Here is a 13,094-nt window from a genome sequence, read left to right on the forward strand (position 1 = left end):
AGTCACTTGCTTCCCCAATAAAAACCCATTTCTGACATCCAGTATGTTCATTTGCAAAACATTTAAATTTTTAAATAAATGTAGGTATTTATTGTTATTTTAAAAATTGTGGTTAAATACATGAAATGTAAAATTTACCATGTTTTCTTGAGACAGAGTCTTACACTATCATCCACACTAGAGTGCAATAGTACAACCTCGGCTCACTGCAGCCTCCATCTCCTGGATTCAAGCTATTCTCGTGCCTCAGTTTCCCAAGTAGCTGGAGTTACAGGCACATACCACCGTGCCCAGCTAAGTTTTGTATGTTTAGTAGAGATGGGGTTTCCATGTTGGCCAGGCTGGAAAATGCACCATCTTAACTGCCGTAAGTATACGTTTTGATAGCATTGAATACATTCACATTGTTATGCAACCATCACCACCATCTATCTTCAGAACTCTTTTCATCTTGCAAAATGAAAACTCTGTCCCCATTAAGCAATAACTCCCCATTCCCTCCTCCCCCGAGCCCCTGGCAATCATCATTCTACTTTCTGTCTATGAAGTTGATGACTTTCACACTGGAATCAGACAATACTTGTCCTTTCGTGATTGTCCCATTTCACTTGGCATAATGTCATTCATATTGCAGCATGTGTTATAATTTTCTGCCTTTTTAATGCTGAATTCCATCATACGCATATACCACCTTCTGTTTATCCACTCATTCTTTGATGGATGCTTAAGTTGCTTTATGTTTTGGCTTATTGTAAACATAAAGCTGTTATGAACATGGGTGTTTGCATATCTCTTTGTGACCCTGCTTTCAATTCATTTGGGTCAATATTCAGAACTGGGATGGCTGGGTCATGTGGTAATTTAATTTTAATTTTTTGAGGAACTGCCCTACTGATGTGCAAAATGTGAATTTTTGATGGTGATAATGATAACAGATGAACTTATATTTGTTACCCCAGTGTATCAGTCTGTTTTCACACTGCTAGACAGAACTACCTGAGACTGGGTAATTTATAAAGAAAAGTTTCATTGACTCACAGTTCTGAGGCTTAATAGGAAGCATGACTGGGAGGCCTCAGGAAACTTACAATCATGGTGGCAGACGCAGGGGAAACAAGCGCATCTTACCACAGCGGGGCAGGAGAGAGGTTGAAGGCAGAAGTGCCACATGCTTTCAAACAACCCGGTCTCATGAGAACCCACTCACTAGCACAAGAATAGCAAGGAGAAAATCAGCACCCATGATTCAATCGCTTCCCACCAGGCCTCTCCCCCAACACACGGGGATTATAATTTGAGATGAGATTTCAGTGGGGACTCAGAGCCAAGCCATATCAACCAGTGTGTGTCCCTTTCTGATTAAGTGCTGCTGACCACCTCTGGGCTGGGTGTTCTAGAGAGCAGGTGAGAGCTGCTCATCTCGAGAATGCAAGTGTAAACTCATTGCACTCACATAACATTCCAGCCATTGTTCTGAGATATTACAGCTGTAACTCATGGCCAGAAGAAACCCTGAATTCCCAGACAGATCGGGAAGCTCTTTAACAATGGAGACCAAATCTAGTATTTCTTTATTTTCCTTCACTTTGTGATAGTTACTCAGTTAAATGTGTCCGAGAGGTAAGAAAGAGATCTGCTTCGCGGAAAATCCAAATTCTGGTACTGTGTCTTTACTTTCTCATACGGAGGATTGTTCCAGAAGCTGACCATTTCCTTATCCTCACAGCTGCAAAAATCTCCTACTGAACAAACTGACTGAAGGAGGATTTGTGTGGGAAAATACAGTTGAAAGCTCCTGTTCGTCTCCCCTATATGGGTATTATTTACTGGTGGGTGGTCTTCTGAGAGAGATAAGACTTCTTATTTTTAATTAATTAATTAATTAAGGTGGTATCAGGGTCTCTCTCTGTTGCCCAGGCTAGAGTTCAGTGACGGCTTCATGGCTCATGGAAGTTATTGAACTCCTGGGCTTGAGTCGTCCGTCCTCCCACATCAGCCTCCCAAACAGCTGGAACTAGAGAGCATGCCACCATACCCAGCAAGTTTTTCTACTTTTTGTAGAGATGGGGTCTCCCTATGTTTCCCAGGCTGTTCTCGAACACCTGACCTCAAGTGATCGTCTTGCCTTGGCCTCCCAAAGTGTTGCGATTATAGGCATGAGCCGCCACACTTGGCCTGGACTTCCTGGTTTCAGGATTTGCATCCAGCTGTTGCTGTCCACCGAGCATCCGGGCTATTCCTTCACATAGTAAAAAGTGGGACACGGGCCCTTCCTTGTTCGTTTTGCTGCTGCTGGAGTCCTCACCCTGTTCTCTTTTGAGTCTTTCTCTCAGGTCTGATCATGCAATTCAATTGAGGCGGGGAAGGGGAGGAGAGCGACAGGAAGTAGGAGGTCAAGGAGGCAGATGAAGTTTTCTTCCCTCTTTGAATTTGGCAGATCAAACTGCCACCTGTGCCTGCCTTTGTTCCTCGGCTTCATCTTCCTCTCCAAAATCATAATTCTGCCAGGTGCAGTGGTTCACGCCTGTAATCCCAGCACTTAGACACCGAGGTGAGATGATAGGTTGGGGCCAAGAGTTTGAGACCAGTGTGGGCAACACGGCGAGACCTCACCTCTACAAAAAATTCAAAAAAGAAAATAGCCAGGTCTAGAGGCGTAGCCTGTCGTCCCAGTTACTTGGGAGGCTGAGGTGGGAGGATCCCTTGAGCCCGGAAGTTCAAGGCTACAGTGAGCTAAGGCACCACTGCACTCCAGACTGGGCAACAGAATGAGACCCTGTCTTTCACACACACGTGCACACACACCCCCCCCCAACAAAAATGATTGTAATCACCACTTAAGCTTGTATCAGATCAAATGACAGCAACCTGAACGTTTGGCCCTGCAGGCTGCAGGCTCACACTGAGGTCTGCTTGCAGGGACTCTGGCTAGGATTTGCTGGAGAGGAAAAAAATCAGCCATCTCATCTTTGTTTTTAATTAATGCAGTCACTAGTTTTTCGTTCCAAAGTGTCACAGGCAGGAAATCAAAGAAGGTCTTGTATAAATAATAAGAAAAAGAGGTTCTATCTGTTAGTAATGGAAAACATTTTCAAGGAGAGCTTGACAGCACTGATAGGCTCCTCACTCCCTTCAGGTGAAGCCTCTCAAAAATCATAACATAAATTATAGATATGTCCAAAGCTTTTCAGGATAGGATATTAAAGATCTCATTTTAATAGTGTCTTAAGTCAAAAGAAAAAAACGTAGAACAGCCTCTTATCTAGGTCATAACAAATCCTTCTAATTCAACCAAAACGAAAACAACTTTTAGCTTTTGTAGGATTGGCTTCTGTTTTAGTTTCGTTACGATTTTGAGAAGGAGTCTGTGAGAGATCATTCTAGGGGTTTGTTTTTATTCTCTCATAGTTTCTCTGAAAAACTTGGTCAGGGAGGAGGACAGGGTGATCCTGGTTCATCGGACCTGTCAGATCTGAATCCTCGGCCGGAGTAGGGACGGATTCCCCGAGTCTCCTCCAGCAGTTTGCAATGGTCAGTCTGAACTGTCAGTCACGGGGATGCCGAGCTGTGTGCTCAGGCCCCTTCGGGGCTGGTGGCTTTCCTCTGGGTCCGTGGTGTTAGACCTGCTGAAATGCACTAGCTGAAGCATGCTGCCTATAACTGCTGTGCTCACCGCGAAATGTCTCTCTAGGACTTGTAAGCTAATACTCACTTCAAATGGCAACAAGCCCCGAATAAGTTGCCATTTACATTTTTATCCTTCTAGAATAGGATTCTTCACTCACCGCCACCCTCACTAACACACCCATGACGTCATCGCGTTTCTCGCCTGCGACTCCCTCCTCGCTTTAGCGGATTCCCGAGTAGACTGTGCGAAAGCGTCACGTGGCAGGCAGTCCACAGGAACCCGCTGGGATGCCACTATTTGCTGGGAGTGTCGTGTCTTGACCTACATCATCTTGTGAGCTCGTCCCCGTCACCAGAGGAGGCTGGCAGGATGGATGGTTGATAGGAAATGAAAAGACCCAGGATTGAATGGAGCTCTGACCACTTACTACTCATACTTAACGACCTGGTCACTTTCTGCTTGAGACAGAGCCTCACTCTGTTGCATAGGCTGGAGGGTACAGTGGCATGATCATAGCTCACTGCAGCCTCAAACTCCTGAGTTCAAATGATCCTCCTGCCTCGGCCTCCAAGTAACTAAGAGTACAGGTACATGCCAAATGCCTGCTTAATTTTAAACATTTTTTTTTTTGAGGCGGAGTTTCACTCTCGTGGCCCAGCCTGGAGTGCAATGGTGTGATCTTGGCTCATTTTAACCTCCGCCTCCTGGATTCAAGTGATTCTCCTGTCTCATCCTACTGAGTAGCTGGCATTACAGGTGCCCATCACCACACCCACCTAATTTTTGTATTTTTTGTAGAGACGGGGTTTCACCATGTTGGTCAGGCTGGTCTTGAATGACTGACCACAGGTGATCCACCCACCTCGGCCTCCCAAAGTGCTGGGATTACAGGCATGAGCCACTGCACCTGGCCAAATATTAAAATAAATTTTTTTTTTTCATAAAAACAGAGTTTCACTGCATTGCCCAGGTTGGTCTTGAGCTCCCGACCTCAAGCGATCCTCCCACCTCAGTCTCCCAAAGTGCTGGAATTACAGGTGTGAGCCACCGCACTGGGCCTAATCCATGCATTTAAACTCCTTGAGGGTTCTATTTTCTGTCGTTTGGGAATATACTATTTCTACTTCATATGATCACTAAGGAGACTGAATTTAAACATGCTCAGTGATAGCTTATAAATATCCCTTTATTCCCCAGTAAAACCTACAAGGCTATGAAACATTTTGAAGTTGACTGCATTTTGCAATGAAGTACACCAATTAGCTGCTCTCTATACAAGAGGGCGATTTTGAAGGGTGACTGGAAGCAAGCCTGGGTCAAGAGTTCCGAGAACACTGCTGCCCTGGCTTCATCACAACAATGACAAAAGAGCAGAACCTTCAGAAGGTAAATTAGAAAACTTCCCATGCTACTAGGTAGTTCTTTTATTCCTAAATGAGGAGTGGAATAACTAAAGAAAAATCCCAACTGCATTCTTAGCATGTGAATCCTCGATTGACTAACAGATACTTAACTGATTATGCAATATATACCACGTAACATTCCAGGGACAAGTTGTAAGCAGAACAGACAGGCTACTTTCTCTTATGAGTTTTGCATTCCAATGCAGAAACAAAGATAATAAAGAAATAATGGGCTGGGTGTGGTGGCTTATGCCTGTAATCCCAGCACTTTGGGAGACCCAGGCGGGTGGATCACCTGAGGTCAGGAGTTTGAGACCAGCATGGCCAATATGGTGAAACCCCGTCTCTACTAAAAATGCGAAAATCAGCCAAGTGTGGTGGTGTATACCTGTCATCCCAGCTACTCAGGTCTTGAGACAAGAGAATTGCTTGAACTGGGAGGTGGAGGTTGCAGCGAGCTGAGATAGCACCAATGCACTCCATCATGGGAGGCAGAGCAAGACTTAAAATAATAATAATAATAGCAATGCAATAGTATATAAGAAATTATGGGTGTTATAATGAAAACAAAACAGGGAGCTTTCTTTAGACTGGAAAGTGAGAGAAAACTTTTGTAAGGGGTCTCTGAACTTCATCCTGAACGACAAGAAGACAGCCCTGTGAGCCTTGGGGAAGAGCGTGATGGCCAGTGGAGAGAAGGGCTGAAGTGGGCGTTCTACCATCATGGCTCATTGAAAAGTGGTTGTATTTGCCTTGAATATATCACAAAAGAAACCCAGAAGGCAGATGTATTTTCACACACAGGGACAGGCACACTTACGTCTCAGAAGTTCAGATCTGGTGCGGTTTCCGGTCCTGCCTAAGAGGACAAAGTGGAATGGGGTATCTGTAAATAACACACTTCTGTGTGGCAGGTGCCATCATAGTCCCCAGTGAGGGACAACGGTGTGTTGTGATTAGGTGAGCTGCCCTTCCTGAAGGGGGTTAATTATTCTTCTTGTTTAGAAAGTGAAGGTTGCTGAGGAGGTTCAAGGGTGAGCGGTGGCACTTGGTTTTTATGGAACAAGCCATGGGGAGCCCTGGAAGTGCTGAGAAATGGCCTTTCTGAAAAGAGGGTGTCTAAAAATGTCCATCTCTCTGTGGGAGGATATTTACAGCTGTTCCCTGCCTCTGGCCCCATGGCCGAGTCCCCTGCTTCTTCCCCCACCACTCTGCCCAGTCTGGACTCATTCCTCACGTGTCCAGTTTAACATGCTGCTCCTTGCAGGTGTAAGCAGCCCCTTCCCTGAGTGCCCAGGTTTATAATGGGAAGGTTGCTATGACAACACCGTAGCAGAAATAGCCAATAGAATTTAAACCCAGCCATGCTAGAAAAATCCATGTTTTCCAGTGTTCGAGTGTCTCCAAATTAGTGGAAATCAGGAGAAACCTTACCTCATGCTCAGGTCAGTCTTGGAAGGTAAATAAGCGTTCTCATGTGACAGAATCCAAAGGATTCGAAACCAGCCTGGCATTCAGTGTTGAGTAGACATTGGTCAGGAATTGGGTTATTCCTCCTCAAGAATAAAAGTGCTTGGTCTTATTGCTCACTTAAAAGCTGGTTTTGCTTTCGTTTCTTTTTCTAAGACAGGGTCTCCCTCTGTCGCCCAGGCTGGAGTGCAATGGTGCAATCATAATTCACGGTTGCCTTCAAATCCTAGGCTCAAGCAATCCCCCTGCCTCAGTCTCCTGAGTAGCTGAGACTACAAGTACACGCCACAAGGTCCTGCTAATTTTTACATGTTTTTGTAGAGATGGAGTCTTGCTCTGTTGCCCAGGCTGGTCTTGAATTGCTGGCCTCTAGCTGTCCTCCCACCTTGGCCTCTCAAAGTGTTAGGATTAGGTGTGAGCCACTGTGCCCCACTAAAAGCTGTGTTTTCTCATTTCTAGGCTTCCTGGCATTTGTACACTTTCCCTCTTTATTATTATTAATCTGTCACTGAGTGATTATACCTGTGATGAAATTCAGTCCTGCTAAATTTCCAAAGCCCTGCCAACCTCAAGCAGAGACTAGGAGGGGTCACTGGCCCCTGTTACTTTACCTCTTTATCCATTTCTCTTTTAGTAGAGAGGTATTCCAGCCCCAGACGTGAAATTTGGGAAGAAAAAAATAATACTTAACTATAGTGATCACTTTCCAGTCACTTTGCAAATCCTAATTCTCCTCTTCTTTGTCATTCATTCATCAAAATAAGTGGCTTGCTTTTAAAATTCGGCTGTCTTAGTTAGCAGCTTTATTCACGAATTTGAAGGGGAGGATTCTTAAAGAAGTGATAAATGGCACGTCAAAATTTTGCTGTGTAACTGTAGGTGACTGGTGATTCTTCAGTAAAAGGGAAGATACAACTTACGAAGGCTGCTGAGGTCTTCTTAGCGCAGCTACTGAGAGGGAAATGTATGCCTTAGTCTTAGCTATAATATTCATCTGTTTATCTACATGATTGTAATTAATCAGTGCACATTATATTAAATGATTACCAAAAGGAACATAAAATTGATTTCTGCTGATTTTTAAAAAAAGTAAACTCAAGTGAATTATATTCTGCCTGTAAAGTACGGAATCATTTTATGTGAGGATTTTTGTTTTCATTAATTCCCTGATAAGGCAAAATTACAAAGTAGTTTAGTTAATCTATCTCACGTCTTTGGAAGCCTTTGTATTAGTTTTTTTTCTGTGGTTATAACAGAATACCATAGACTGGGTTATTTATAAATAAATCAAATTTAGTTCTAGAGGCTGGGAAGTCCAAGAGCGTGTCACTGGCAACTGGTGAGAAACTTCTTGCTGTATCATAACACGGTGGAAGGACAAATGAGCCCATGACACAGAGAAAGGCGTCAGGGGCTGGACTCACTTTATAACAACCCATTCTGGCAATAACAAACCCACTCTCATGATAATGTCATTGATTCATTCATGAGGGCTCTGTCCTCCGGACCCCTTCACCTTTTATTACAACCCACCTCCTGACACTGTTACATTGAGGATTAAGTTTCTAACACATGAACTTACAGGAAACACATTCACACCTTAGCAGTCCTTCTTCTCAAATTTCAATGCTGAAATTTATTTTCTGTGCCAAGTGCTCTAATTCTGCCTAAATCCACCTGGATTTCATTAATAATTTCAACAAGTAGTTGAAATGATTCTGAGCCAGGAGATCTGATAAACCAATTCACTCAGAAGTGAATAGCAGTAAAAAGGAGTTTTCTGATTTTTTTTGTTTTGTGTTTTAATTTTGTTTTCCTTTTTTTAAAATTAAAATTAAAATTTTTATTCTTTACGGGTACATAGTAGATAAATATATTTACATGGTACATGAGATATTTTGATACAGGCATACAGTGTGTAATACTCACATCAGGGTAAATGGGATATCCTTCACCTCAAGCGTTTATCATTTCTTTGTGTTATGAACATTCCAATTATACTCTTTTGGTTATTTTTTTAAAGTACAGTAAATTATTGTTGATCGTAAGCACTCCGTTGTAGTATCAAATACTAGATCTTATTAATTCCATCTAACTACATTTTTGTCCCCATTAACCATGCTTACATCTCCCCTCCCCCACCTCCACTATCCTTCACAGCCTCTGGTAACTGTCATTATACTTTCTATCTCCATGAATTCAAGAATTCAATTGTTTTAATTTTTAGCTCCCACAAATTAGGGAGAACATATGGAGTGAACTTATTTCACTTAACATCATGTCCTCCAGTTCCATCTATGTTCTTGCAAATGACAGGATCTCATCGTTTAATGGCTTTTAATTCTTTTTTTATAGTACTCCATTGTCATTATGTACCACATTTTCTTTATCCACTCATCTGTTGATGGACACAAGCTGCTTCCAAATCTTGGCTGCTGTGGAAAGTTCTGCAATAAACATAGGTGTGTATATATCTCTTCAATATACTAATTTCCTTTGGGTACATACCTATCAGTGGGATTGCTGGATCATATGGTATTTCTATTTTTAGTTTTTAGAGGGGCCTCCAAACTGTTCCCCTTAGTGGCTGTATTAATTTACATTTCCACCAACATGTATGAGAGTTCTCTTTTCTCCACACCCTTGACAGCATTTGCTAACCCCTGTTTTGGATAAAAACCATTTTAACTGGGGTGATAGGATATCTCACTGTAGCTTTGATTTGCATTTCTCTGACGATCAGTGATGTTGAGCAATTTTTCATATGCCTGTTTGCCATTTGTACATCTTCTTTTGAGAAATGTCTAATCAGATGTTTGGCCCATTTTTAATGGGATCATTAAATATATTTCCTGTTGAGTTGTTTGAGCTCCTTACATATTCTTGTTATGAATCTTTTGTAAAATGGATAGTTTGTAAATATTTTCTCCCATTCTGTGGGTTGTGTCTTCACTTTGTAGATTGCTTCCTTTTCTGTGCAGAAGCTTTTTAACTTGATGTCATCTCATTTGTCCATGTTGGCTTTGCTTACCTGCGCTTTTGAGTTATTACTCAAGAAATCTTTGCCTAGACCATTATCCTGGAGAGTTTCTTCAATGTTTTCTTGTAGTAGTTTCATAGTTTGAAGTCATAGATTTAAGTCTTTATTCTGATGTGATTTTTGTATACAATGAGATACAAGGGTTTATTTTTGTACATGGTGAGAAATAGGGGTTTAGTTTCATTCAGTACTTTCTCTCTTTTTTCTGCATATAGACATTGAGTTTTTCCAGTGCCATTTATTGAAGAGACTGTTGTTTCCCCAAAGTATGTTCCTGGCATCTTTGTCAAAAGTGCATTCACTGTAGATGTATGGATCTATTTCTGGGTTCTCTACTCTGTTCCATTGGTCAATGTGCCTGTTTTTATGCCAGGACCTTGCTGCTTGGGTTACAATAGCTCTGTGGTATAATTTGAAGTCAGGTAATATGATTCCTTCTGTTCTGTTCTTTTGGCTCAGGATAGCTTTAGCTATTATGGGTCTTTTGTGGTTCCATATGAATGTTAGGACTGTTTTTTAAATTTCTGTGACGAACGATACAGTATTTTGATAGAGATTGCATTGTCTGAGGGTTATTTGTATCCCAGAAGTGATGAAAATAACAAACAAAAATTTTAAAAGGAAAGAAAGCAAATATATTAATAAGGCTATTCACTGAAATATTATTTGCAGTAGCTACATATTGGAAACAATTCAAATATCCATCCGTCGAGGTGAGACTACTACTGTATGCAAAAACTCATCACCATACCCAAGGTCATCTAAATTTTCTCCTATGTTATGTTCTAGGAGTTTCGTAGTTTCATATTTTACATTTAGGTCTATAGTACATTTTGAGTTAATTTTTGTGAGGGCTGTTTGGTCTGTATCTAGATTTATTTTTGCATGAGACTATTCAGTTGTTGTTAACGACCGTCGGCCCATACGGGGACCGTCTGGGACAGGTAGGCACGTCTGCCAGGGGTCTCTCGACCTGCAAGAGGGTCCCAATACCTGGAAGAGGGAGTGCGCTTGGAAAAGACAGACAGAGAGAAAGCGAGGCATCTGGAGGGCTGATAGGCTGTGCCTAAACAGCAAATTTTATTTTTCAAAGGCCAGGAATAAATACACTTTCTTGGCTCTGGTTTACGTCATAGCAAGAGGAAATGCAAATGTATACTTTACATGGCCTATACAATAGAGAAATCAGATACACAATGGTTGCAAGAGGAAATGCAAATGTATACCTTACATGGCCTATACAATTGAAAAGTCAGATACACAATCAGTGGTTGTAAAAAGTAACAGAATTTCCTGTGATCACAAAGCTTGTTTACATCCAGACATTATTCCTCCTGGCTGCAGGTATCTCTGGTTTGATCTTGTTTTAGAACTGAGATGTGAAAAGGTTTTTTGGTTTTGCTCATCAGAATATCTTTTAACCGGATTCTCCTTTGTCTACTCCTGACTCAACTTATCTCAACTTCCCCATTCAGGAGTCTCTGAGTCAGGAATCAAAGCCATCCCTTATGGTGGCATTTGCTTTGCAAATATCGACAGTTAAACCATTATCTAGGGTACAAGGCAGTCAGGTAAGTAAAGAAAAGGTTTAAGGCTTATTCTTAAAGAGTCATAAAAAAGTTAAAAGCAGGAACCGGTTGCTGGCAGGGGGTCACTCAGTCTAGCAGCACCGCATAGCTTTAGGTCTAAACGATATTGTGGTTGATATTAGAAACTGATCATTCATCTTTCAGATCCTCTTTCCGGATAGCTCGACTGCCTCCAGTAGGAAACTGTGTTTGGGATCAAACTCACCGTATAGTGAGACTACGCCTTTTGGGGGTCTCACACGGGAATGTTCCCCACAAGTTGTGACAGTACCATTTATTGAAAGGATGATTTTAGCTCCATTGCATTACCTTTGTTTGTCAAAGACCAGATGACTATATGGATCTATTTTTGGGTCCTCTATTTTGTTCTACTGATCTATTTGTCTACTCTTTTGCTGACCCAGGCTGTCTTGATTACTGTATCTTTATGGTAATTGTCAAAGTTGAATGCTGTCAACCCTCCAACTTTGTTCTTCATCAATATTGAATTGGCTATTCTGGGTCTCTTGCTGCTCCACACAGACCTTAAACTCAGTTTTTCAGTATCCACAAAACAATGTACCAGGCTTTGACTGGGATTGCGTTGAATCTATAGCTCAAGTTGAAAAGAACTGACATTGTTAGTACTGAGTCTTCCAATTTGTGAACAGGAAATGTCTCTCCATTTATTTAGTTCATATTTAAAATATTTCAACAGAGTTTTGTAGTTTCCCTCATATAGATATTATATATATTTTGTTATATTTACCTAAGTATTTCATTTTAGGAGGTGCCAATGAAATGGTAATGCATTTGTAATTTCAAGTTTTACTTATTCATTGCTGGAATATAGAAAAGTAATTGACTTTTGTTTTTTAACTTTGTACCCTGCAACCTGGCTATAATAACTTATTAGCTTCAAAGTTTCTTTGTCAATTCTTTCAAAGTTTCTACATAGACAATGATGTCATCTGCAAATACAGTTTTATTTCTTCTATCTCAATCTATATAACTTTTATTTACTTTTCTTGTCTTATTGCCTTAGGTAGGACTTCCAAGCAAATTTTGCAAAGAGTAGTGAGAGGGGACATTCTCCCCTTGTTTCTGGTCTTAGTGGAAAAACTTCCAGTTTCTCACCATTAATCATGATGTCAGCTGTGGGTATTTTGTAGATATTATTTGTTTACAAAGGGGAGGTTCCCCTCTGTTCCTAGTTTGCTGAGAGTTTTTATCATGAATATGTGTTGGATTTTGTCAAATGCTTTTTCTGCATCTATTAGTATCATCACGTGACCTTTGTTCTTCAGCCTGTTGATGCAACGGATTACATTAATTGATTTTTGATTGTTGAATCAACCTTGCATAAGTGAGATAAATTCCACTTGGTAGTGGTGTAAAATTATTTTTCTACCTTGTTGGATTTGATTTGCTAACATTTTGTTGAGGACTTTTATCTCTATGTTAATAGGAGATATTGGTCTGTAGTTTTCTTATAATGTCTTTGCCTACTTTTAACATTAAGATAATGCTGATCTCATAGAATGAGTTAGGAATTATTTTCATTGTTTTTCTGGAAGAGGTTGTGGAATATTGGTGTAAATTTTTTCCATCTGTGTTTGGTAGAACTCACCAGTGAACCCATTAGAACCTAGTGCTTTGTGTTTTGTAACATTAGTGATTATCGATTTAATTTCTTTCACAGAGATAAGCCTGTTTACATTGTTTTCTCTTGCATGAGTTGAAACAATTTTGTCTTTCAAGGAACTGGTCCATTTCATCTAGGTTATCAAATTTGTGGACATAGAACTGTTAGAGTATTCTTTTATTATTCTGTTAATGTTGGTGGGATCTGTTCTGATGTTCTGTCATTCATTTCTGATACCAGTAATTTGTATTTTCTACTTTTTTTTCTTTAGTTAGCCTGGCTGGAGGCTTATCAATTTTATCAATTTCTTCAAAGGACCAGCTCCTGGTTTTGTTGACTT

Source organism: Saimiri boliviensis, chromosome 8 (genome assembly GCF_048565385.1).
Source record: "Saimiri boliviensis isolate mSaiBol1 chromosome 8, mSaiBol1.pri, whole genome shotgun sequence".
NCBI lineage: Eukaryota > Metazoa > Chordata > Mammalia > Primates > Cebidae > Saimiri > Saimiri boliviensis.